The 23,411-nt window shown below is 39.8% G+C and overlaps 1 protein-coding gene across 2 annotated transcripts in view; it reads left to right on the top strand.

Annotated features, from left to right (window-relative positions):
- The first annotated feature begins 2,520 nt into the window (after positions 1 to 2,520).
- The window catches only part of LOC117409436 (cingulin-like), a 50,948-nt gene continuing 30,057 nt past the window's right edge, over positions 2,521 to 23,411 (top strand). Inside the window, exon 1 of one of the 2 annotated variants that reach the window (XM_058995191.1) lies at positions 2,521 to 2,632. The gene's annotated coding sequence lies outside the window, so the exon portion shown is untranslated. The remainder of the gene's footprint in view (positions 2,633 to 23,411) is intronic. The other variant, XM_034923077.2, reaches the window with a different exon arrangement.

Raw genomic sequence — 23,411 nt, 5'->3', positions numbered from 1 at the left:
ACAGTACTAAGTACAAAACATAATATAAAGAGAATGGTATATGTGATAGAATAAATTGAACACATTAAGTAAAGGGAATATGTGAAACAATGGGTAGTAAATGTAAAGAAAAGGGCTTGTAACCAGGAGGTCTGCAGTTTAAATCGTGGCTCACTAACTGACTCAGTGTGACACTGAACAAGTCACTTAACCTCCTTGTGCTCCATCTTTCGGGTGAGACTTGTTGTAAGTGACTCTGCAGCTGATGCATCGTTCACACACCCTAGTCTCTGTAAGTTGCCTTGGATAAAGGTGTCTGCTAAATAAACAAATAATAATAATAACGTTTAAGAAGTATGTATCATTAACAGTGTCTAGCGGTCTCAACAGATGTAACTGCAGAATGGTTAATGTGAAGTATTGTATACCAACAAATTTGTACAATAACTCAAAGTATGCTGTCTCTATCCAGCAGAATGGAAAAAGTCTTCACATGGCTTCAATATGACAGAAATATTAGGTCTCAGATCAAAGTAAAGTGTTACATTTTGCCTAGAGAGTTTTCTTTAAATTGAAGATATGAAGGTGAGAAACACTGTAAGTAGGTGAAGTAGCGGGCGGAGGGTTACAAAAACATAACTTCCCTATATGGGAGACTTCATAATTGTACTTCATAGATGTACATCACTACAAAGATACCAGTTTGATCTACTGTGTGGCTTACCTGACAGACATTTCTTCAAGTAAGGACATTTTTAAAGCATTACAGAACATTTCTTCAAGTAAGGACATTTTTAAAGCATTACTGACTTTTCGACTCATAATCTTACCAATAATATTCATGTGCGTATGGGTAGGACAAGTGCTTTGTCACCTGATGAGCAAGAATACTATTAGTAATGAATACAATTTCTATATAATAGGAAGGAACACAATTGGGTGCTGGCTCGTATGGTAATACTCTCTAGTTTGGTGTCATTAGGCAATAGGTTTGACACAATGTGTCAAACAGGCAACACATTCCTTCAATCAGCACACCTTCTTGTACATGTGAGCTATGAAGTTATCCTGCAGTAAACATTCCACACAGAGGACAACGCCCAAGGTATCTATTGTTTTCAACACAAACAAAAGATTTTCAATGTATAGTTAACAATACCGAAGACCTTCATTTTATGTATAAACATTAACATACTGTTTTGTCACATGACAAAGAAAAAACAAATTGACTTGGTCCCATATTGTTCCAAAACAATGCATCACAGATATCTCTAAAAGCTATCAAATTGTAACATCAAAATCATATTACACTATATATGTATTTAGTTACTGTAAATGCAGTCATAACAAGCAATGCCTTTTTATACAGGTATTTTATCACGATGGTCTTCAATTCTTTCAGTACTTTACTAGGCAGAACAACTATTCTAGGATAACTAATAAACAGTTCTATGTACAGTATTTAATTAACAAAGAAATAATAATTGGCGTATGTACTGCCTGCACTTAATTAAGACCTACCCTGGAGTTGGGCATGTTCTCTGGACGGCTGAACGAATGTCATTGATTACCTAAGTATTGTTGGTAATGAAATCCCATAACAATGATGCACTAGTAGCCTGATGGTGATGACAAGATACTTTAAGCATTTACCATGGCAACCACAATCCCCGGATCTCAATCCAATTGAGCAGGTTTGGAATGAACTTGAACAACACATTCATAATGACAGTCCTCTGTCTACCTCTCAGCACCAGTTGTGTGAAATATTAATTACTTTCCAGCACTTTGTGCAGTCTATGCCATGTCATGCCCCAACCCGATATTAGTTCAGATCCTAATAACGTGACCTTGCAGTGTGTATTAATAGACTTTCTGGATTCTAACATTGAGTGGGGTGAAAACCTGTATCTTTCAGCACCCTATGCTGTATATTTGTCTTTAATTTAGTGTACAGTATAAGAACAATTTTACTGTATCTATGACATCATTTGCATCTGATACCAACTGTCTGATACAAACATTGTAAGAACAATTAGAAAATGAACTGTGTGGGTATTATATGCAACTATTCAACAACAAGCATAAGAATCCAGAAGGTTCTCAGTTACTTCATAAGGAGCATGATAGTAGGTACAGTGTATTGCTATAGATTTTGTAGTAGTATTAGTAGTAGTAATTATCGTCTGATATATTTTATAAATAGTATTCATAACAAATCCTTATACTACCGTATATACAAGTGTGTTAATGTTTTGGACCATATTTAACCATACAGCTCTACATCGCCCTTTTTAATTGTAAAAATTCAAAGGGTGGTATGGTTCATCGTACAATACATTTTATACTACAACTTGCCTTGTGTGAAAGTTGAAGAAAGGTAGCTGACGATAAAAACAGTTAAATAAACCAATACAAACTGTGCGGTTTTTAAAAACGTATCGGTGCGCTTCACAGAGGTAGGTAGGACACTGAAGTATACTGTAGTCTTACAAATGCAGGTGGTGTTTTAAAAAAAAAAAACATTTACAGGTATGCTCCACCCACTAGTTATGGTTTTGAAAGTCTATGTACTTTACAAGCAGTCAAGTTTCCAGAGCTGATGTCACACACGAGAAGTCAAGGAGCTTCGGAGGGAACGGTAAATGTACAGGTACGGTGTTAATTATACTAACCACGCTGTTTCTTGTGAACATCTTGCTCCTCAGTTAAACAGGTAGACAAATGTTGATTTACTGTAACTTAAACTCTAAATGTACTGTTTCCTTAGACCTTTTCACAGTTTAATGACTGTGATTCGATGAAGTGTGTATAGATTTACTTAGCTGATTTAAATTCAGCTTGTTCTGTGTTGCCCTCAGAATGCGTTGGAACTAACTCTCACCTTTCTGGTTTTGATAAGACAAATGTAAAAGCATTGCCAACAGTAGTTTTACTTATTATTTATCATATGTAGGCTATTACAGAGTTACAGTTTTTATCGTCAATATGTAACGACAAATCCTGCTGAAAATTCCATGTTGAGAACTGAAACAAATAATGCGTGATTTCAGGATATTTCGCTGTTGCACGTGCTTCAGTCTAGAATTTGGTTTTAAATTGAACATAACTACATGTTATGTAGTTATGTTCAAGCGTTTTTATTATTTTTTTTTCATAGAACGTTTCATGTAAAAGTCTCAAAAAATCTTACTGCTGTATACAATACAGACGTTCACCATTGGATGTTTTGTCTAGCAACTGGCTAGATGGGTTTCAACTCGCTGGTGGCATTGGTTCAGTGCCTGGAATTCTGGTACTGTATTGTCAACATGTACTCAGCCCAAGGTGACTGCTGATTTATCATTTGTAGCAATTGTCTGTTCGTCTTTTTTGATAATTGCTTTTCTTTGGTACTCTAAATGGCATCTTGATTTTTTTTTATTTTTATTTATTCATACTCATTTACTGATATGTCTGAGTATAAACTCTGCTAGTTGGTAAGAGATGCTATATTTCATAGGCGTGTGAAATGTATCGCCTTGGAGAGACTGTAAAGTTTTAAATCCTTATGGCAGTAATAATCCCCTGGTGTCTGTTCACTACTGTGTGTTATTCCTTGGAACCATACCTTATTGGGAAGCAGAAACCTTGTTGACAGACCTACTTGTTTACATTCCCCAATGTAGGGCATGTGTGAGTATGTTTGTAAGCTGTTATTCTGTTGAAAAAACTGAAGGGCAAATACTGTGATGTTGTATTTAAAGCCAGCAAGTGATAAATGTCTTGCAGTTTCACTGAAATGTATTGAATGGTAATTTGTCAAAACATGTACAATGAGATACAAATTCATGGGGCTTTTTATGGGTATTGTCATATCAGATAGATATCAAATATTATTCAGAAAACTGTCAAAACACTCTTTCATGTGACTTTGAGGCTAAAAGCTCAATTAGAAAATCAACCAAATCTTTGCTGGTGGTCAAACATAATCATTAGGTTGTTATGTCATCTGAGAATCAATTATTGAGATCAGTAAAAACATAAAAGATTCCCTGACCTGAACAGAAAACATGTATGTCCTCTGAGCCAAAACTACCAGTTACATTAACTTGTTGACCTAGATTAACCCACCAACACAAACGGCGACTCAGTGTTTTAAGACCATCTGCACCAAATGAGGACAGTATTGTAGGCCAACAGAAATTTACCCAAAGTGAAGCAGATGCAGGGATTAATAACCTGGTGCTGTGCTACAAACAAATAATAGATCTGTGGAACACATGGTAAATCTCAGCTACTGATCCACTTGCAAATGCTGATGTCATGATTATAGATGATGCATGGTAACCACAGAACTATACTTGTTGGTTTCTGAAAAATGTTGCTTTAGTCAAGAGGTGTGGACAAACTTTTCCTCAGTGGGTCACTCTTAAAGAGTTTCATTAATGAATGCATTCATCAGTGCTGAAGGCCTTAGCTGAAACTGTCCCACGTTGGCATGCATTGCGGCTGTTTCTCTTCATACCGTTATAAAAAATATTAAAATTTGTCTGACACAAACCTGATCTACAAATGTAGTTCAGCTATGTTTAAAGTGATTGCAAGGTGTGGCTCCTCCAGCAGAGATGCAATATGTTATCAAATATCAACTAAGACAGGAAATATTACATTTTTTTAAAAAATCTTTTTGGACTACTACCTTTTTCAATAGGGGGTGTTCACGTCAAGAATGAGGTGAGCACACAGAGGTATGCTTATAAGCCATCATGACGCCTGTTTGCTATGTGCCTAATCAGTGCCATCGGTCCTGCAACTTTTACCCCGGTTTTTTCTCCCCAATTTAGCATGCCCAATTATTATCTGTATCCTCGGCTCACCGCTCGCAACCCCCCCGCCGACTCGGGAAACGGAGGCTGGAACACGCGTCCTCCGAAGCGTGCTCCTGCCAAGCCGTCATTTTTCGCACTGCAGATAAACAGCAATGCCACCAGACCTATAGTGCCGGAGGACAACACAGATGTGGCGGCTCCACTGCAGAACCACAAGCTCCCTATCAGCCACAGGGGTCGCTGATGCGCGATGAGCCGTGGATTCCCTTGCCGACCTAAGCCCTCCCTACCCGGGCAGCGCTCAGCCAATTGTGCGCCGCCCCCTAGGAACTCCCGGTCACGGTCGACTGTGACATAGCCTGGATTCGAACCTGCGATCTCCAGGCTATAGGGCACATCCTGCACTCCGCGCGGAGCGCCTTTACTGGATGCGCCACTCGGGAGCCCAAATTGGCCATTATAAATTGGGAGAAAATAATAAAAATAATTGGCAACGACTAAATTAAAAAATAGAATTTAACACCGCTTCTACCTTGAGCCTGTCTCATATGCTCGCTTACAATTGGCATGACAGCCTCAGTGCGATCATTTGTGTCACATGCTAAATAACATTTCAGTAAGGAGTGGGCTCTTGTTCCCAAACTTCCTTTTCTATATCGAGTAGCCCCTGGGATGCCTCAAATACAACAACTTGAAAGGTGAAAATCTAGTTGATGCTTACAGTACTTCTCCAATTGCAAACATAACCCAAGGTACCAAGTAATCCCAGTTTTTCCCATCCCTATCAATCACCTTGCGGAGCATACTTTTATGGTCTTTTTAAACCTTTTCACCAGGCCATCAGTTTGAGGGTGGTAGACTGCCATTTTCAAGTGTTTTATCTGTAATAAAGTACACAACTCCTAGGTCACCTTAGACATAAAGGGGGTACCCTAGTCAATGAGTATTTCGTTAGGGATACCCAGCAGACTGAACATTAATATTCATCAACTCATGCACCTCTAGTCTTGTTTGTTTGAGCAAACAAGAGCTGGTTCGTCTGTTCCTGCTGGACACGATTGCTTTCTTGCTGGACAGCAGTAGCATAAACCAATACGTTCAACAATTCTTCCATGATGCTGTTCTTTTATTACACACAGATACTGGTATGCAATGCCTGCATTCTCCACCATATGTGACAAAGTGCTGACAAGGTGCTTGTCTTCGTCTTGCTTTGATCACTATTTCAGGGGTCTTATTCAGGGGTCTTACAACAAGAGAGGCTCAAAACATTGACAGCTATCAAAAGCTGTAAACAGAGATACACCCAAGATAATATTTAGCTCAGGCTCATAGTTCCTGGCACAACAGGGAGAGGTAATGATGAAGAAGTACCTGTACCCCATTCATCAATGTTTTTATTGCAGACTTTGAAGTAAAAGGCAGTCGTCTGACTGGTTTAGTGAGTGTCCATTATTAGCCCAATGTTGTGCTGTGGTGAAAAATACCTGAAGCAATGCCTCTGTGGTAACAGAAGACAGGAATGCTTGCAGGTTTACATTACTTACATTAGTTCTACGTTCTTTGGGTTCAGGTAGTTCTGTGTACCGCTATGGCCAAAAGTTTTGCACACCTGGAATTTTAGGATTGAGACATAATTAAGAAAAAAACTATATGAACATAATTTAGATCTTTTATTTAACATGTCATCAAAGAAACTACAAAATGATATTGCAAAAGTCTACCGGAAGCCATAATAATAGTACAGAATCAGCTTTTTCCAAAATACTCTGTTAATATGGGGCGTAACACATTATTTTAAAATAAAATTCAGTGCATGCTGGTATACTATCGTAGTAATTTTCACTGTTCAGTGCACTGCTAAGAACTGTAACCAAACTATTTTAGTAGTAATAGTGTGTGTACGCATTACGCCCGACTAAACATGAAATGGTACTTCAGTGTGGACGCTTTGAGCTGGATTAATTAGAACGTTTTTGAGTATGGTTCTCGAGATCGATTATGTAGTGTGGACAGGGCCTAAAAGTAAATATCCTTAATATTGCTGCGTAAGCCAAATATGAGGCTTATTGCTGCCACCTACAGGACTGGAGTGTACCTTAATCAATGCTGTTTTTTTTTTTAAAAAAGCAATTATTTTACGGTCATTTTGCTGCAGTGTAATAGATTACCGTGAATATGCATGTCTGCATCCCTTTCCCATAAACCAGAGTGTCATGCCAGCCCTGCAGGTGTCCACTTTAGCTCCCCGGGCATATGGACAGTTCTGTCCTTTGTAGCACAGTGAAGAGAAAAAAAAAAAACTATTTTGTCCCCTTACACCATGGAAGCGTCAGAGCTAATGGGAAGCTAGGACACAAATAGGAAGTTATTTGAAGGGTCTACACAACAACTGTGTATATTTTTATTTATTTATTTTTTTTATCTGTGTGTATTGTTTAAAATCTAAAATCAGTCTAAAGTAGAGAAGCAGTTTGATACTTCTCGGGTGCAGCCTGAACAAAACATTACTGTTACAGCATACTTTGCAAATATGCTGCATGTGTGTGATTATTTATTTGCACATCATCAGCATACTGTAGTGATTATTTAGACACTGATGTGGAAAATTACTTTGACAGTTTGGTGGTTTTGTTTGGCAAAGATTTTTGCTAAAACTGAAAATGAAACAGATGTCTGTCTTTTCATGTGTCGTTTATGGAAAAAAAAGTAATACAAGGGCTTTATAGTGGCTTGTTCGTGTTCTAAACTAAAAGAGCAGGATACAAAGCTGTCAAATGTTGTTTAACTTATGAGATATGTATGGACAAAGACAGTTTTTTTGTTTTTTAGGGGTTTTTTTGTAGTTCCAGGTCCACACAAAAATAAGTCACGCAATGTACTGTGCACACCAGGGTAGAACTGCTGAACTTATTTACGTAAATGTGACACGTGTGAACAGTATCTGTCATTTTAGTAACAGTTTTGCTCCAAAGGTCTTTCCATTATTTATTATGCCCCTAACTCAATAGGGGGGAAAAAAGTATTTTTGTTTTATAGAATGTTGCTCAGGAATGTAATCATGTGTTTTGAATTACTATGAACTCGCAAAGCCTGGTGATTCCTTAATCTGGTCAATGTCTTAAATATAGTCTGTTGCTTTGTCAGTGGGATTTGTTTGCATATGTTGTATAAGTGCTTACTCCATTGAAGGTAATACAGATTGGTTTCATCATTCACCTGAAGTCCACACTTAAAAGTGATTTGGCCATGATGTGGTCACTCATGCTTTTTATGTTTGTGAGGGATTTACTGTTTTCCTTGATCACTGTAACAAAGTAACAAACAGAATTTTAGGAAGAGCATGAACAACCAAAGAAAATGGAATACTGTACATTTTATTGCAAAAGAATGAGAAACAACATTACTTTTTTCATTTTGAAAATACATTTTAGGAAATATTTTAAATGTCATATGTGCATTTTGTGGATCTTTTTGGATGATTATTTTTTGTAACTCATTTAAATTAATTAATTAAACAGAGATTGCACTGGAATACCTAATAAGTATGTCATTCTGTTGAAAGCATGTGCATCATAGCAACATACATGAAAAACTGATCTTGATTAATACTTAAAACCCGCAATTAAAAACACGTGGTCTGGTCTTTCTCATGAAATATCTTCCAGATCCAATACCTAGCTACATTTTTTTCAAAATATTAAGGCTGGGGCGATGTTTTTTCACTATCAAGATATCGTTATCCAGAAAAGCTGATGCATCGATTCATCGACGTTATGAAAGGATAAACCAAAAAAAACCCACAGTAATACATGTGGAACTGTGGATTACTGTGCAACATTGCAAGTAATGCTTTAAAAATTGATTACATCAGTTTATGCAGATACAGTAGTAATTATATATATATATATATATATATATATATATATATATATATATATATATATATATATATATATATATATATATATTTACCTTATTTGTGTTGGGTTGTACCAGTTGGGAATCAAAGCAAAATCCAAAAAAAAAAAAAAAAAGTTGTTTAAATCCATAACAAGTCAGAGTAACAACCAATCAAGAGGAAAAAGTGATCACTGTCCACAGCAGTTTAGTAACACGAGTGTTATCCTTGGCTTATATTTTAATTGGGTTAAGGAACATGATAGTGTCCACATTTTGTTTTAATTTAAGCGATGACTGGCACTTGCTTACAATCTGCCCAGCATTACTGAATACTGTTACCTTTCTGATTATCTTCTTGTAATCAGCTTTAGGGACCTGCAAAACTAACAAGCCCCAAGGGCCAGAGCAGAATAAACTCCAAGTTTATATACTTATATAGCTCTGGGGTAAACCCCTAAACAGTTTGCATAATGATAATAGCGATGCACCTTATAACAACAAACAATGACCACTGCAGTAATTAGAACAAAATATCTGCGGTTTATTACCAGAGAATACAAGCTCAGTACGTGTCTTACTCACAGCATGGCCAGGAGAGAGAGAGAAAAAAAAACTCAGAGCACTTCCCTGACAACACAGACACCCCTCCCTCACTGTACCCAGAATTCCCCCATTTAAAGGCACAGTCTTATAACACTACCCCCACTCTGGGTGGTCGTCAGCCCCTGACACCAACCCAGCATATTAGAATTGGTTCAAGAACACGGTATAAACAGCAATACATAACTTTTGATCAACATGTGTAACAATCATTTCACAACATTGGCAATACATAGCACAGTCCAAAAAGGTCTTTCCCCATCAGTTTCTTGAATTAACAGTAGTAGTCGTAAATGCAAAAGTATAAGCTGGTAAAAAGCTTTGCAACAGTTCGTAGGAATGTTCCTCTATTTAGTAACAATGTCCACAGTCCATCAAAAAGGTGCCAGCATGCACATCCAGGGCATACCAGATACAAACTGATAAAGTCCTTAGAACAAGTCCAAAAGTTGGTGGCAAAATCCATATCCTTGAAATAAAACTTCTATCAGTTGTACAGTCCATGTTACAAAAATCAAAACAAATATCCAATGTTCAACAGCAGATCCTTCTGCTGTCCCGTAGTAGGATGCATCACTGGTCCATAGTGACACAGAAGGTTGTGCCTATTGAAAGCTTTTAGGCTTTTGGAAACAAGGTTACATTATTATACAACACATTATGTAGTTAGTCAGTATACTTCATAACTTAGTTGTACCTAATCATTTCCATTAGTTCCAGCATTGTTTATGCAATTTCAAGATAGCAGTACTATCTTTATTAGTACAAATAACAGATTTATAATCTTTTTTTTTCAGATCACACCATTAGAACACAGTATACAGAACCATGCATACAAATGGCAAGATTGTAAACATGCATTTAAAGAAGACAACTGCAGTTACTCAGATCAATACATTTGCACTTTTTTTTCTAGATACAACACTGAAATAAAGGGGAAAACCATTATATTGAACATGCTATATGTCTGCAGTAATAACATTCATATCCTCTTTTCAGTTTTTAAAATGCTCTAGCTGAACTGCAATTTTAACAGATTACAAATGGTATCACATTGAAGCATTTTATCAAAGAAAACAAAACAAATTCAGTTTGTCATTCACACTTGACACTTTATCTCAGTTAGTTACCCAATCACCATATCTATTAGGTGGTTTTCTGCTTCTTTGGGATCTATTTTGAACAAAGGGTGGGCTCGCACTTATTTTATCTTTGTTAACTGAGCCCTTGGGTTTCTTTGAAGTACTATTAGGAGACACAATACTACCCCCACTAGCCTGATCTCTGTGGGGGCTAGCTGGAGTTGGCGGACTATCAAGTGAGACCTTGGGTGTGTCAAACAGGTTTGAGAGATTCAGGTCAGTGTCTAATGGGTCTGGATCAAGTATTGTTGGTGGAACCTCTACTGGGCTCCACACCCCAGCCTCTCTAAACACCCAGGCATTGTCCAGCGGTGTTCGGGCCTTGTAAGGTTTGAGCTTGTCATGGTGCACAACCTTTGCTTTAGTTTTGGGAGTCTTTTTAATGCGGTACACAAGGTCGTCCAACTGACCCAGTACAAAATATGGCCCATCGTAAGCTGGCAGGAATTTGCGAACTCGATTCTTAACACGCCTTGTGCCTTTTACCAAATACCAGACAGCATCACCAAGCTGGTACTGAAACTGCTGGGCTCTCTTGTCATATTGCTTCTTTGCTCGCTCTGAAGCTTGCCCAAGGATATCTCGAGCTATCCGGTGACCTTGCTCCATTTGCTCTCGTAGCTTTATAACATACTCAGGCTGAGTCAGGTAGGACTCGTCATCTGGTGGGCGGCCTGCAACCAGATCAATGGGCTCTGTGATCTCACGCCCTAAGAACATCATGTTAGGTGTAATTCCCGTAGAGCTGTGCTTGGTGGCACGATAGGCCATAAGAGCAAAAGGAATCATGATATCCCAGTCCCAGTGGCACCGTTCAGCTGTGGTGGCCAAGATCTTCTGTAGAGTGGCATTAAATCTTTCCACTTGACCGTCAGATTGGGGTCGGAAGGGTGAGGTCCTCGTCTTTTCGATTCCCAGTAGTTCACACATTCTCTGGAAAATGTCTGACTCAAAATTGGAGCCTTGATCACTGTGCAGGGCATAAGGTGCGCCATACCTGCATACCCACTCTGAGGTCAGAGTGTCAGCTACTGTCACCGCCTTGTCATCAGGAAGAGGATAGGCTTCCACCCACTTTGTAAAATAATCTTGCACTACCAATATGTAGCGATTATACCTATCAGTCTCATTAAGTGGGCCCATCAAGTCCATGGCAATCCTTTCCATTGGAGCTCCAACACGAACAGTTCCCATCAGAGCTTGTGGAGTTTTAGGAGGCCTTGCTTTGGCTGCACAGCTAGTACAGGTCTGACACCAGAATGTGATGTCTTCACGCATCTTGTACCAGTAGTATCGGGTCTGTATGCGAGACAAAGTTCGTTCCGAAATGTCCCCCAACAGGACCCTCATGCATCTGCTTCATGACACCTGCATGGAATTCCCTGGGCAAAATGATTTGCGGCTGAAATTGGGAACCATCTTGCGAGTAGAAAAGGCGAACCAAGATGCCATCTCTCAGTTGCAGTCTTTTCCATTGAGTCCAGTACGCCTTAGTGGCTGAGCTGAACGGAGATATTGTAGACCATTTGGGTTGGACCCCTCCTTGCTCTTTCAACTTTAGCACCTGTCCAATATCTGGGTCAGTTATTTGCGCTTCTCTTAAATGCTCCATGGTCCATCCAGTAAATAGGTCTGAAGGGTTCACTACTGTGTTAGAGACTTTGGCTGCGCATGTTGGTTGCATGCTTGCCTCCAAACTGTGGTCACAAGAATCCATTACCGGCCAGTTTGAAGGTTGGTCGGAGCTCACATCATCAGCAGCATCTTCATCTGGTCCTTTTACCCCCACTAGACATGGCATTGGCAACCTGGAGCTCCCACATTCTTCAGGTAGACAGTTTTCTGAGGAACCCAGGTCATACTGAACCTCTTGGTCATGGCACTGCTTGTTTTCTGGCACAGTGTTTGGCATAGCACAGGGACAGGACTTTGGGCAAGGTCTACGAGACATGCTGTCAGCATTTACATGATGCCGTCCTGGGCGGTGAACTATTTTGTAGTCGTACTCAGCAAGCTTCTCAAGCCAGCGAGCAAGCTGGCCTTCAGGTTCCTTCATGCGCATTAACCAGAGCAAGCTGCTGTGGTCGGTCCTCACTGTGAACAACCTTCCCAGTAGGTATTGTCTAAAGTGAGATGTAAATGCCACCACTGCAAGAAGCTCTCTTCGTGTTGTACAGTAATTCTGCTCAGTGGGGGACAATCTTCTACTGCCATACGCCAACACGCGTTCCTCCCCTTCCTGGACCTGGGAGAGAACGGCTCCGATTCCATAATTACTGGCATCAGTGTCCAAAATCAAACCATCACCATCTAGTGGGTAACCAAGGATAGGGGCAGAAACCAGCCGGCTCTTGAGTTCATCAAATGCCTCCTGGCAAGCATCAGTCCAGGAAAACCGGGCATATTTCTTTGTCAAGGCATGGAGTGGCTGTGCAATAGTAGCAAAATCCTTCACAAATCGTCTGTAGTATGATGCAAGACCAACAAATTGACGAACTTCTGAAACATCTTTTGGGGTAGGCCATTCTTGAACTTTCTGAACCTTCTGGGGATCAGTAGCAATTCCCATCTCGGAGACAATATGTCCTAAGTATTCTACCTGCCGGCGAAACAGGCAGCATTTTGCAGGCTTGAGTTTTAAATTAGCACTGCGCAGCCGATCAAACACTTGATGCAGCCTAGTCAACATCTCCTTAACACTGCTCCCCAGCACAATGACGTCGTCTAAGTACACCAAACATGTCTCCCATTGCATGCCAGACAAAACCCGGTCCATAAGACGCTGAAACGTCGCCGGCGCGTTGCATAGGCCGAATGGCATTACATTCTATTCGAAGAGACCTTTCCGGCTGCAGAAGGCGGCTGCTTTCCGTGCTCTCGGGGTCAGTTCCACCTGCCAGTACCCTGATGCCAAATCTAAAGTGGAGAACCACTTGGCATTAGACAGTGTATCTAAGGTGTCCTGGATACGTGGCAGTGGATATGCATCCTTAACTGTGCGCTCATTTAAGGCTCTGTAATCAACACACAGTCGAAATGTTTGATCCTTTTTACGCACCATTACTATTGGTGAGGCCCAGCTGCTATTGCTTTTGCGTGCCAGGCCAGCCTCTAGGCTTTGCTCAATCTGGGAATCGGCATCTTGCTGCTTTCCTCTGGCCATGCGACGTGGTTGTTGCTTCACAGGTGGCCCCACCCCCGTCTGAATATCATGCTGCACAAGACTGGTGCGGCCCAAGTCTCCAGGTCCTGTGGAAAAGACATCAGTATATGCTTGGAGTAACTGAGCCAGCTCTAATTGTTCTGAGTCTTCTAATTCTTTACAGCTCTCTGTAAACAGTGCATTCAAGTGGGCAGGTACGGCATAAGGTTTGTTCCGGCATTGCCGCTGAGCAGTACAAATGCTTGGCACTTCTGTGGACGTAACAGTGGACACCAAATCTGCTGGCTGCAACAAGCCTGCTACAGCTCCCCGCTTCACAGTGACGGCCACAGTTCCCGGGTTATATACTCTCACAGGGACTTTCCCTTGTGCATACCGTGTGTCAACCAAGACTCAGGCTACCAATACCCGGTGCTTCTCAACAAACCCCCTGGTGGGGCTCAAAACAGCTTGACCTGCGAATGGGCTGCGATAATGAACATTACCAGGCACAATGTATTCTCGTCCTGACTCAAGAACTGCTGTACGTGCAATGCGAACTACATGCACCCTGGGTTTGTGGTTTGGGTCAAAATAAGACACCATTTCGCCAAACAAGATGATTCTCTGCTCGCCAAAATCCAAACGTGCCTTAGACTGCTCCAAAAATGGGTGTCCTAATATTGCTTCAGTACTCTCCGCAACATCGGCAACCAAGAAATTGACACTTACTGACTGAGTTCCAACCTGAATAGGCAGGTTTACTTCCCCCAACACTAACACCTGGGCATGACCGATGCCTTGCAGGGATTTCACTCTTGACTGTTGAAGGGGAGGCTGTAAATCACTGGGTATGGTGTGGTAGTACTGGAGAGGCAGAATGTTTCTCCGTGCACCACTGTCTAAAAGAGCACGAACTTCCATGTTGTAAATCAGAACATGAATACACATTTCTGGCCCCTGTCCCTTAACTATGAGGACATTACCACTTGGCCTAGGATGTTGTTCTGAGCTACCTGGCACCATCCCTGCTGTTTGCTGTTTACCAATTCTCTTCGGTGAAGGGCATTCCCGATACATGTGCCCCACCCCTGAACAATTGTGGCAAATGATCTCAGTCCAGTTCTTTTTCTTTACAGTGGAATTTTTCTTTTTGTATTCTGCATTGCTAATCTCAGGTTTCCTAGGCAAAGGTTTTGGTGGTTGACCATGGTGCAAGGCCCTCGAGTTAGGTTCACTTTGTTCACTGTCTATTGTTTCCTCCTCAGAGAAATCTTTCAAAGCCACAGTCCTTGCTCTGCGCTCAAATTTGCCCCTCTCACCTAACTGCATTAGTTGAGTAACACTCTTAGCAGCCTTTCTGGTCATTTCGAACCTGTGAGCTATTTCATAAGCCTTAGCCAGATTGTGTGGTTGTTTTTCTAACAACTTTTGTACAAGTCCTGCATCACCTAGAGCATTAGTGAAAACCTCAACACCAATAGCATCTTGGTCAATTTCAGAACGATCAGCATACACAATGGACACTTTCTCATAAATATAATCTCTGAGAACATGCAGTGGTTCCCCAGGTTGCCGGATTCTTTGCCGCAATTCTATCCCAAGAGCAGCAGCATGATCAGAAAGAGGACCATAAGCAGCTTCCAGCTCTGAAACCATTCGCTTGTAATCCCACTGATCAGATCTGGGGTTTTTGTGCACGATGCAACCTGCTGCCCCAACCAGACAATACTTAAGCTGTACAGACATGGTTCTTTCTGACCAGTGATTGGCCTTTGCACAATTTTCAAAACGGCGGAGAAAATCTCTCCACGATCCCGAGCCATCAAACTGTCCAGGCCGCAGAGTAGGAATTCTTTCCTTGTGGGTCGAGCACTCACTATCGCTACTGCTGGGCGATGTCTCAAAATGCACCTGCCTGCGTATCCTATTGCGTGATTGCTTCCTCCGATTATCACAAAAAGACCCCTCAAAATAACACCGGCCTGCACCCTGCTCTCTCTCAACCGGCTGTGAATACATCAGACCATGGCTATTGCTAGCTACAAAATCAGCATGGTGCTGGCGACCTGGCATTATTGGTGTGTATGGCACAAAAAATGATTCGCCGTCCTGCAATGGTGTTGATTGGCGGTGACTGTAGGCCACACTCACCGGAGGGTTAGCAGTGTGCCTGCTCTCTAAGCCCGACACTTGATTTGTATCAGTTTGATAATTTACAAAAGGATTGTTTGCTATAAATGGACACTTTGACTTTGCTGCTGTGGTACAGAATAACCACTGAATGGATTCAAAGTACTTGCATTAGCAGCGTATTCATTATTTACAACAGTATTTTCCTCACCAGACATCGAGGAGTTAATTCCTAATGCAATGCCAGAATCAGCACTCAGTACTGTAAGTTCACTACTAACTGGTCTCACACTGTCTGCAGTAAACAACTCAGGACACACAGATACAACTTGAGCTTTTGAAGAAAGAAAAGGGTTCGTATTCACATTCATATTTGCACCCACATACTGCAAAGAACCATTCTGAGCCCAAACTGCTGGAAACCGCACATTGTTTCTCTCTACAGAATTTCCATCCATGCTTAACAAACAGTAAACAACTTACTGCACAATAACTCAACAAATAATAAACCCGCAGTGCAAAAATATACACAAACACAATTTAAACATGCACGCTATTATCCCGGACGAGCCCCCAGTGTTACCTTTCTGATTATCTTCTTGTAATCAGCTTTAGGGACCTGCAAAACTAACAAGCCCCAAGGGCCAGAGCAGAATAAACTCCAAGTTTATATACTTATATAGCTCTGGGGTAAACCCCTAAACAGTTTGCATAATGATAATAGCGATGCACCTTATAACAACAAACAATGACCACTGCAGTAATTAGAACAAAATATCTGCGGTTTATTACCAGAGAATACAAGCTCAACACGTGTCTTACTCACAGCATGGCCAGGAGAGAGAGAGAAAAAAAAACTCAGAGCACTTCCCTGACAACACAGACACCCCTCCCTCACTGTACCCAGAATTCCCCCATTTAAAGGCACAGTCTTATAACAATACCTGGGGACTGACGTTGCCCGGATACGTAATACTTCTGACCAAAGATACAGCATTTGGAACGATCGTGGTTGTTTTTCTTCATTTTTACTCAGGGGTAGTTCTAATGAATAAATGCAGATTGTGTTTGAAGTTTTGTAGGGTGCCGTCTCCACAGGTCACGTTTACGCAGAATTCTGCGTTATATACGCAGGACATTTTAATACAACGCAAAATAAACAGCAATGTGTTTCTAAAATGCAGATGTAAAAGACAACATTTACCATTTCATCCATATCTAATAATTGTGTTTATTACAAAGTAGTTTTACGCAATGCAACGTGTAAAAATGGTTCCTGCATCCTCTTAAAAAAGTAAAAAGCAGCGGAGGTCTCAGTATCCCATATAGCACTTCGGACATAGTTGCTACGTTTAAACAACAACACTATACATACATAGTTATGATGTTGACAGCTACCCGCAGAGACATTGGTACATGTTCAACAGGGTTCGACATTAACCATGGTCAGGCGGCCCGGGGCCGGTAGAGATCGCAATTTGGGCGGTAGTTATGAAGCACCACAGGCCCGGCTGGGCCGGTTACATTTAACTAGTATAATATATGTAGTGCACATGGCTTCCGTTTCATGAATCCAGGAAAATGGGCCAGTGTGCCAAAAAACCTGAAAATGAAGTTACAAACCATTTTTTAAAAACATAACGACGATCTAATCCTAACTTTCCCGCCGCACGTCATATTCGTTGTACAGTCAGAATCTGAGACTGCGTTCCGGAGTGCTGTGTTGCTGGTACTCGTTCCCGCGATATGGCAAATATTTTACAAATCAGGTTTTCTACAACTAAGCAACCATTAAGCCAAAAGGAAAGCGATGAAATCAATAAATCATAAAGAAAGTAATTATGAAAAAAAATGAAGACTAACATTTAGAGTGGAGGCTTCATCTGGCTTCATTATGACTGAAAAAGGTGTAATGTCCTGCCTTGTTTGGCGTCAGTTTCCCAGACTTGCAGATAAAACAGCAGCTTTATTTGTTGTGAATTCAGCATTTCGTTTACATCATATCCAGTCTCACAGTAAGATGTCCCGATCGACACCCAGATACGCCATCGAATTTTGATTTGGGATCCGATGTGTTCAGGTTAAAAATGCCATTCACAATCTTTCCAGGACTCGTTGGTATCACTCAGCAAGATTGGCGCTGACTTGGGAGGGCTACACAAGCGACAACGCTCTGAGAAGGATTGTTATTATTTTGTACTATGAATATAGTTTTAATAGTGTTTATTATTAGGATTAGGTATGGACATTTTGAATAGTTTCCTATTTGAATACACAGGGTGCAACATTTTTGTGTATTCGATTACCCGAACTCTGGTCCCTTATGCTCCCAAGAATAAAACGGCAAATACGTGTGTACACAGACAGCATAACAGTGTAAGCCGGTAAAGTTTAGCCAGGTTCACAAAGTGTACAAACAATGTCCAAGACGAGATTTCTTCATTCAATACCCTATTTCCTTAGGCACAAGTGTTTACTGAATTAAAATACAGAACTCAATGAGTAGCAACGACACAGCGCATATCTCTTCCAATTAAAGCAACAGTAGCATAATATTGCACAAACAATAATTTTTTCTGTACTGTATGTATTCAGAATAAAATAACACTTATCATATAGCAACCTAAATATTATACATCTGTTTAATTCTAACAAATACTATTTATAAAATAATCTTAATAGTGTAAATATTGTTACCTGGCCAAAACAATAGAAAATACATTCCAACATTACTATAGTTTAACATTACTAATTACAACTAGCCATCAAGTACTGACATCAGATGAATCTAAGTCAAGTTACTTTGTTTATTCAATAACCTGTAAATAATTCAAAACAAGGACACCTGGTTGTACTTTTAATGGTCAGTGCAAATGTTGATGTTACTCCATCCATTCACAGAAAGTCAACAGTAGATGTTTTACATTGAACTGCAGTCCAGAAAATAACTCCTTCCAAACTCCAAGTATCTTGCCTTTTCTTATTAGTGACAGTGTTGTTCTGCTTAACATTTAGTATTTTTACATTCATTATAACGTTAAATTACCTTTCTAATTTCGATGTTACCTAAGTTTGGATTACTTCTTTTAGCACTTGCTATGTACATTATTTCAGTTCACACATTCATAGTTCGCCGGTGCCATGCTCCCAGAAGCTGTTTCACGACTGGCTAGCAACAGCTGCAGAAGCTGCTGTGTACAGTTATTACAGAGGAACTCATGCAGGGATCTGTTACCATTAGCTAAAAACAAGGATATAAAATTGGCAACATTTTCAAACAGAATACGATTACTGTAGAATGTTGCTATTACAAGTATTGAATACTTAATTAGGGTCCTTACGTTTAATATGCAAATAACAATGGGTTTAAGACTGACATAACACTTGTTAAGTGTCAGCATTAAAAAAATAAAAGTAGCTAATGTATAAGGTTTTTTTTGTGTACTCGAATATGTAATATGCTATTTGAATAGTTTATTTTTATTTCGTATAAACTGACCCATCCCTAATTAGGATTATTATAATTCAGTTTTAGCGTTGCTGTTACCATATGGTAACAGCTTGGTTGCGGGTTTGCTTGTGAAAAAATGAGTATCATTTGTACAACATACATTTTCAAATGTAGTATTTTCATTTTCTGACAAGCACACAAATGTGTGCATGTTAAATGGCTGAAGTAACATATATTGAAAGGCTTCGTTTAGCCACTTTCTTTTGAGACGTGGGCTCTCTTTGGTTACCATACACAGTTAGAAACATACTGAAAATAAAAACCATCTTGAAAAAAATATATAAATATATTGGGCCAGATAAAATTACACCCGGGCCAGCAAAAACACTAGCTCAGTGGCCCAAGGGGCCAGTAGTTAAAAATGTAAATGTAGAGCCCTGTTCTACAACACTGATTTTTACGTCATGAACTGGGGATTTTCAAAGGAAAATGTTTCATGGTAAGCTTGTCTTTATGTCTATTTCTACAACCATGATTTATACTGTGTACTGTTTTGCATGTTAACTTCATTAATCTGAAATAGTTACACTGGAAAATAAGATACATCGATGCATCGCCTCAGAGAAGATGACCGGCAACAATACTTTTGGGATATGCCTGCTTGTTAGGTATTTGCTGAGCATTTTATATCAAAGCTGCCGATAGGCCCCTCCGTGGAGTGACGTCCTCGGTCCCGTAATAAATAGTCACTGCACAGAGACTTCAGTCTCTTTTGCATTGAACCCTCAAATGCAAGTGATGCGACCTCGCAAGGTTGGCGGTCATCTTCTCATTCAGGAGGGAGGCCTGGAAGCGGTGCCTCAGGTCGCCTCGTGGTGCCATAGGGATTGGAATATTGTGTTCAGTTCTGGTCACCTCGTTACAAAAAGGATATTGCTGCTCTAGAAAGAGTGCAAAGAAGAGCGACCAGAATTATCCCGGGTTTAAAAGGCATGTCGTATGCAGACAGGCTAAAAGAATTGAATCTATTCAGTCTTGAACAAAGAAGACTACGCGGCGATCTGATTCAAACATTGAAAATCCTAAAAGGTATAGACAAAGTCAACCCAGGGGACTTTTTTGACCTGAAAAAAGAAACAAGGACCAGGGGTCACAAATGGAGATTAGATAAAGGGGCATTCAGAACAGAAAATAGGAGGCACTTTTTTACACAGAGAATTGTGAGGGTCTGGAACCAACTCCCCAGTAATGTTGTTGAAGCTGACACCCTGGGATCCTTCAAGAAGCTGCTTGATGAGATTCTGGGATCAATAAGCTACTAACAACCAAACGAGCAAGATGGGCTGAATGGCCTCCTCTCGTTTGTAAACTTTCTTATGTTCTTATGTTCTTATGACATACTTTTTTTAAATGAAAAAGACGCAAACACTTTTTTTTATTGATGCCAACTAAATGCCATATATAAACTATACAAGGTGTATTGTAGGGATTTATAATATAATAAAACATATTAGTATTATGTATTATTACTACCAGATAAGGTTGTTCACTGAAAAGAAAAGTGGCACCTGCAAAGTGGATTTGTACCGGTATGTGGAAAAAATATTTTTCCTATCTCGGACTAACTTGTTGTGCTTGAATGTGCATCGATTCTGCACAGCAAATGCTCAAAGATGACAAAGAATGAGACCAGCAAGTTTGTGCTAGTGACTAAACTATCTGAATGCCTCAAAACCTTTCCCCTGTTTAAGATTAATTTGCCCGTTCTGCTGCTACTGCTGAAACCATTGGGACACCATTTTTTGAATCTATTTATTTGAAAAGAAACAGGTTGTTTTTGTCCATCACCTTCAAACAATTATTGCAATAGAATGGATTCTTTGTTGTGTTATTTAATGATTAAAGTACATTATATTTTCTCTGCCCAAAGTCCCTCAAGCAGGATGGCTACAGTATTTTATTTTATTTTTTATTGTTTTGAGAACTATAGTATAGACCTATGGTTGTAGCTAAATAAGAGACAGTAAAAAAATGACAAATGTTTCATAAGTGGTCTTTATCAATGTCTTTAAATGTTATTTTGAGAACTAGTAGGGCACAATGCAAATTCAGTCCCAAGTAGACACAATAAAGGCTTCATTTATGATTGCCCATGTCCTTGAGGGTGAAATGTTCTTTAATCTGTTATCTTCCCTAACTTGCTCTGCCCAGTGTTCTTTTGAAAGTAAAATGTTTAGTTAAAGTTCAGCACAAACCAATGAACACATTTTGTATAAGACCAAGCATACTGTGGTCTGTTTTAAATGTAATTGTATTATTTAACAAAACGAATACAATGGATATTAGAGTTAAATCCTGTCCAAACCACATGGCCGTAAATTGTTATTGTTAAACATTTAATTGTATACAAATAAACCATTGTCAACATTACATTGTGTTCAAATAATAATAATGAAAACAAACTTCAATCCCCTTACCCCCTGTGTATATTAAAGATCATGTAAGAGGTTTGATTTCTTCTTAAAAATAATTAATATTCTTCAGGTAAAGTCAATCAAAAAGAGTTTATTCAGGAATCGAAAATGCAAACAGGAACAAAGCAAATCAAATGTGACACATCAGTGATCTCACACACAGGCCTCAGTTGATGGTGTCCTGAGCTTCCATCAGTGTAGATGTTATTTACTTCTGAGCCGAGCTGAGCTTTCATGGCATCAGAGATGTTGACTTTTTTTCTGAGCCGGCATGGCACAGAGATGTTAGTTTCTGAGCTGAGCAAAGAAATGACTTTGGGCAGCACAGATATACAGCTAGCTTACATAATTTCTTTGACCAAATTTGGTCTTATTTCCTTAGCATGATGCATGGTGTGAGACAAAGCACGTTATGTGCATTTCTTCTTCACTTCAGCAGAATCCCAGATGACAAGAAGTTACTTTTAAGAACAATGATTTATGCTCAATTCTCACAGGCAGCAAAGCGCTATATCCACGCATCACAAGGTCGAACGACAAGGATGGTGATTGCAAATTGCTGATGTACACCAGCAATGTACAGCTTAATTTTAACTTCATTAAGCCTGTGTTGATTCAGAGCTTACATTAAACACAGGACAATCACACAATGTTTACAGACAGTTGCAATGATTTCTCACCTCTTTCACCATTTAATTGGGAAGCAAAGTAACAGGTTGTATGATGAAAAGGAACAAATGCTGATGAAACAATAAGAGCTTGTGCCATTTAACTGGAACAATGTGTACACTGCCCCACACAAGGTGCGTGTTTATCAGAAAAAGCCTACGTGTTCTAATTGTATAGTGCTTTATTATGCGTTCCGTGACACTTACCTAAAGTTATAGCATGTCACTTTTAACAAAAGTAAGTGATTTTTAAACTAGATTTAATTGGTTTGATTATGGTTTGTATATAGGCTCAAAACAGCTTATTAAGAAGAAACAAAGCTTTTATCATCCCGCCAAGGTCACAGCTGCACTCTGAATTATGAAAAGCCAGTCACTCCCAACATGGGTGTATTTCGAGCCATGTGCCAAGCTTCGGGTCAGGGAAGCAAGAGTTTAAAAATCCTTACAATCAGATAGACAAAACACTGTCCAATTTTATTTCGGCTTCTGTCTTTGATTTTGTTCCAGGCCTCAGTGTATTATAATTTCCTCTCCACCATGCTGGAATTGTCTGTTTATGGACATAAACTGTTGCCTTCAAATACCATATATACGTCATGGTATGACTTGAGTCTTCGGGGTAGATGTAAGGATATGTGCAAAGTGATTTGCGGGTGAAAAACCCCCATAATGCGGCATATGTAAAGAATGGTGTTCTGCACCTACTATCAAATTTGCACTTTGCCATCATTATTCCATTAAAATGATCTTGAAATGTATTAAAATGAAGAAAAGAGCATGGAATTGGGCGGGATCTGGATACTAAGCGGGCGCAAACATTATAATGTGATGTAAGGATTTTGCCTTGCACTTAGGCAATTGCTGACCCTCCAAAAACTTTACACCTCTTCTTACAAGGTGCAACCCAATGTAGAAGTGAGTAATTAAGAGCTGTTTAAAAGCACACACCTGCAGAGACCTGTTATTGGCCTCAGGTTGGCTGCTGTGGTACACTTCCTGATGTGGCGACACTTTCATCTTGTTGAGGAGAGGCAGGAACACGTTCGGAGGAGAAGGGAAAGACGAAGAAGACCCTGCATATTCAATCCCAGGGTCAGTTTGTTTG

This window comes from Acipenser ruthenus, chromosome 2 (assembly GCF_902713425.1).
Source record: "Acipenser ruthenus chromosome 2, fAciRut3.2 maternal haplotype, whole genome shotgun sequence".
In the NCBI taxonomy this organism is placed as follows: Eukaryota; Metazoa; Chordata; class Actinopteri; order Acipenseriformes; family Acipenseridae; genus Acipenser; species Acipenser ruthenus.
Note: the sequence above shows the minus strand (reverse complement) of the source record. Positions and strands in the feature narration are given on the sequence as shown.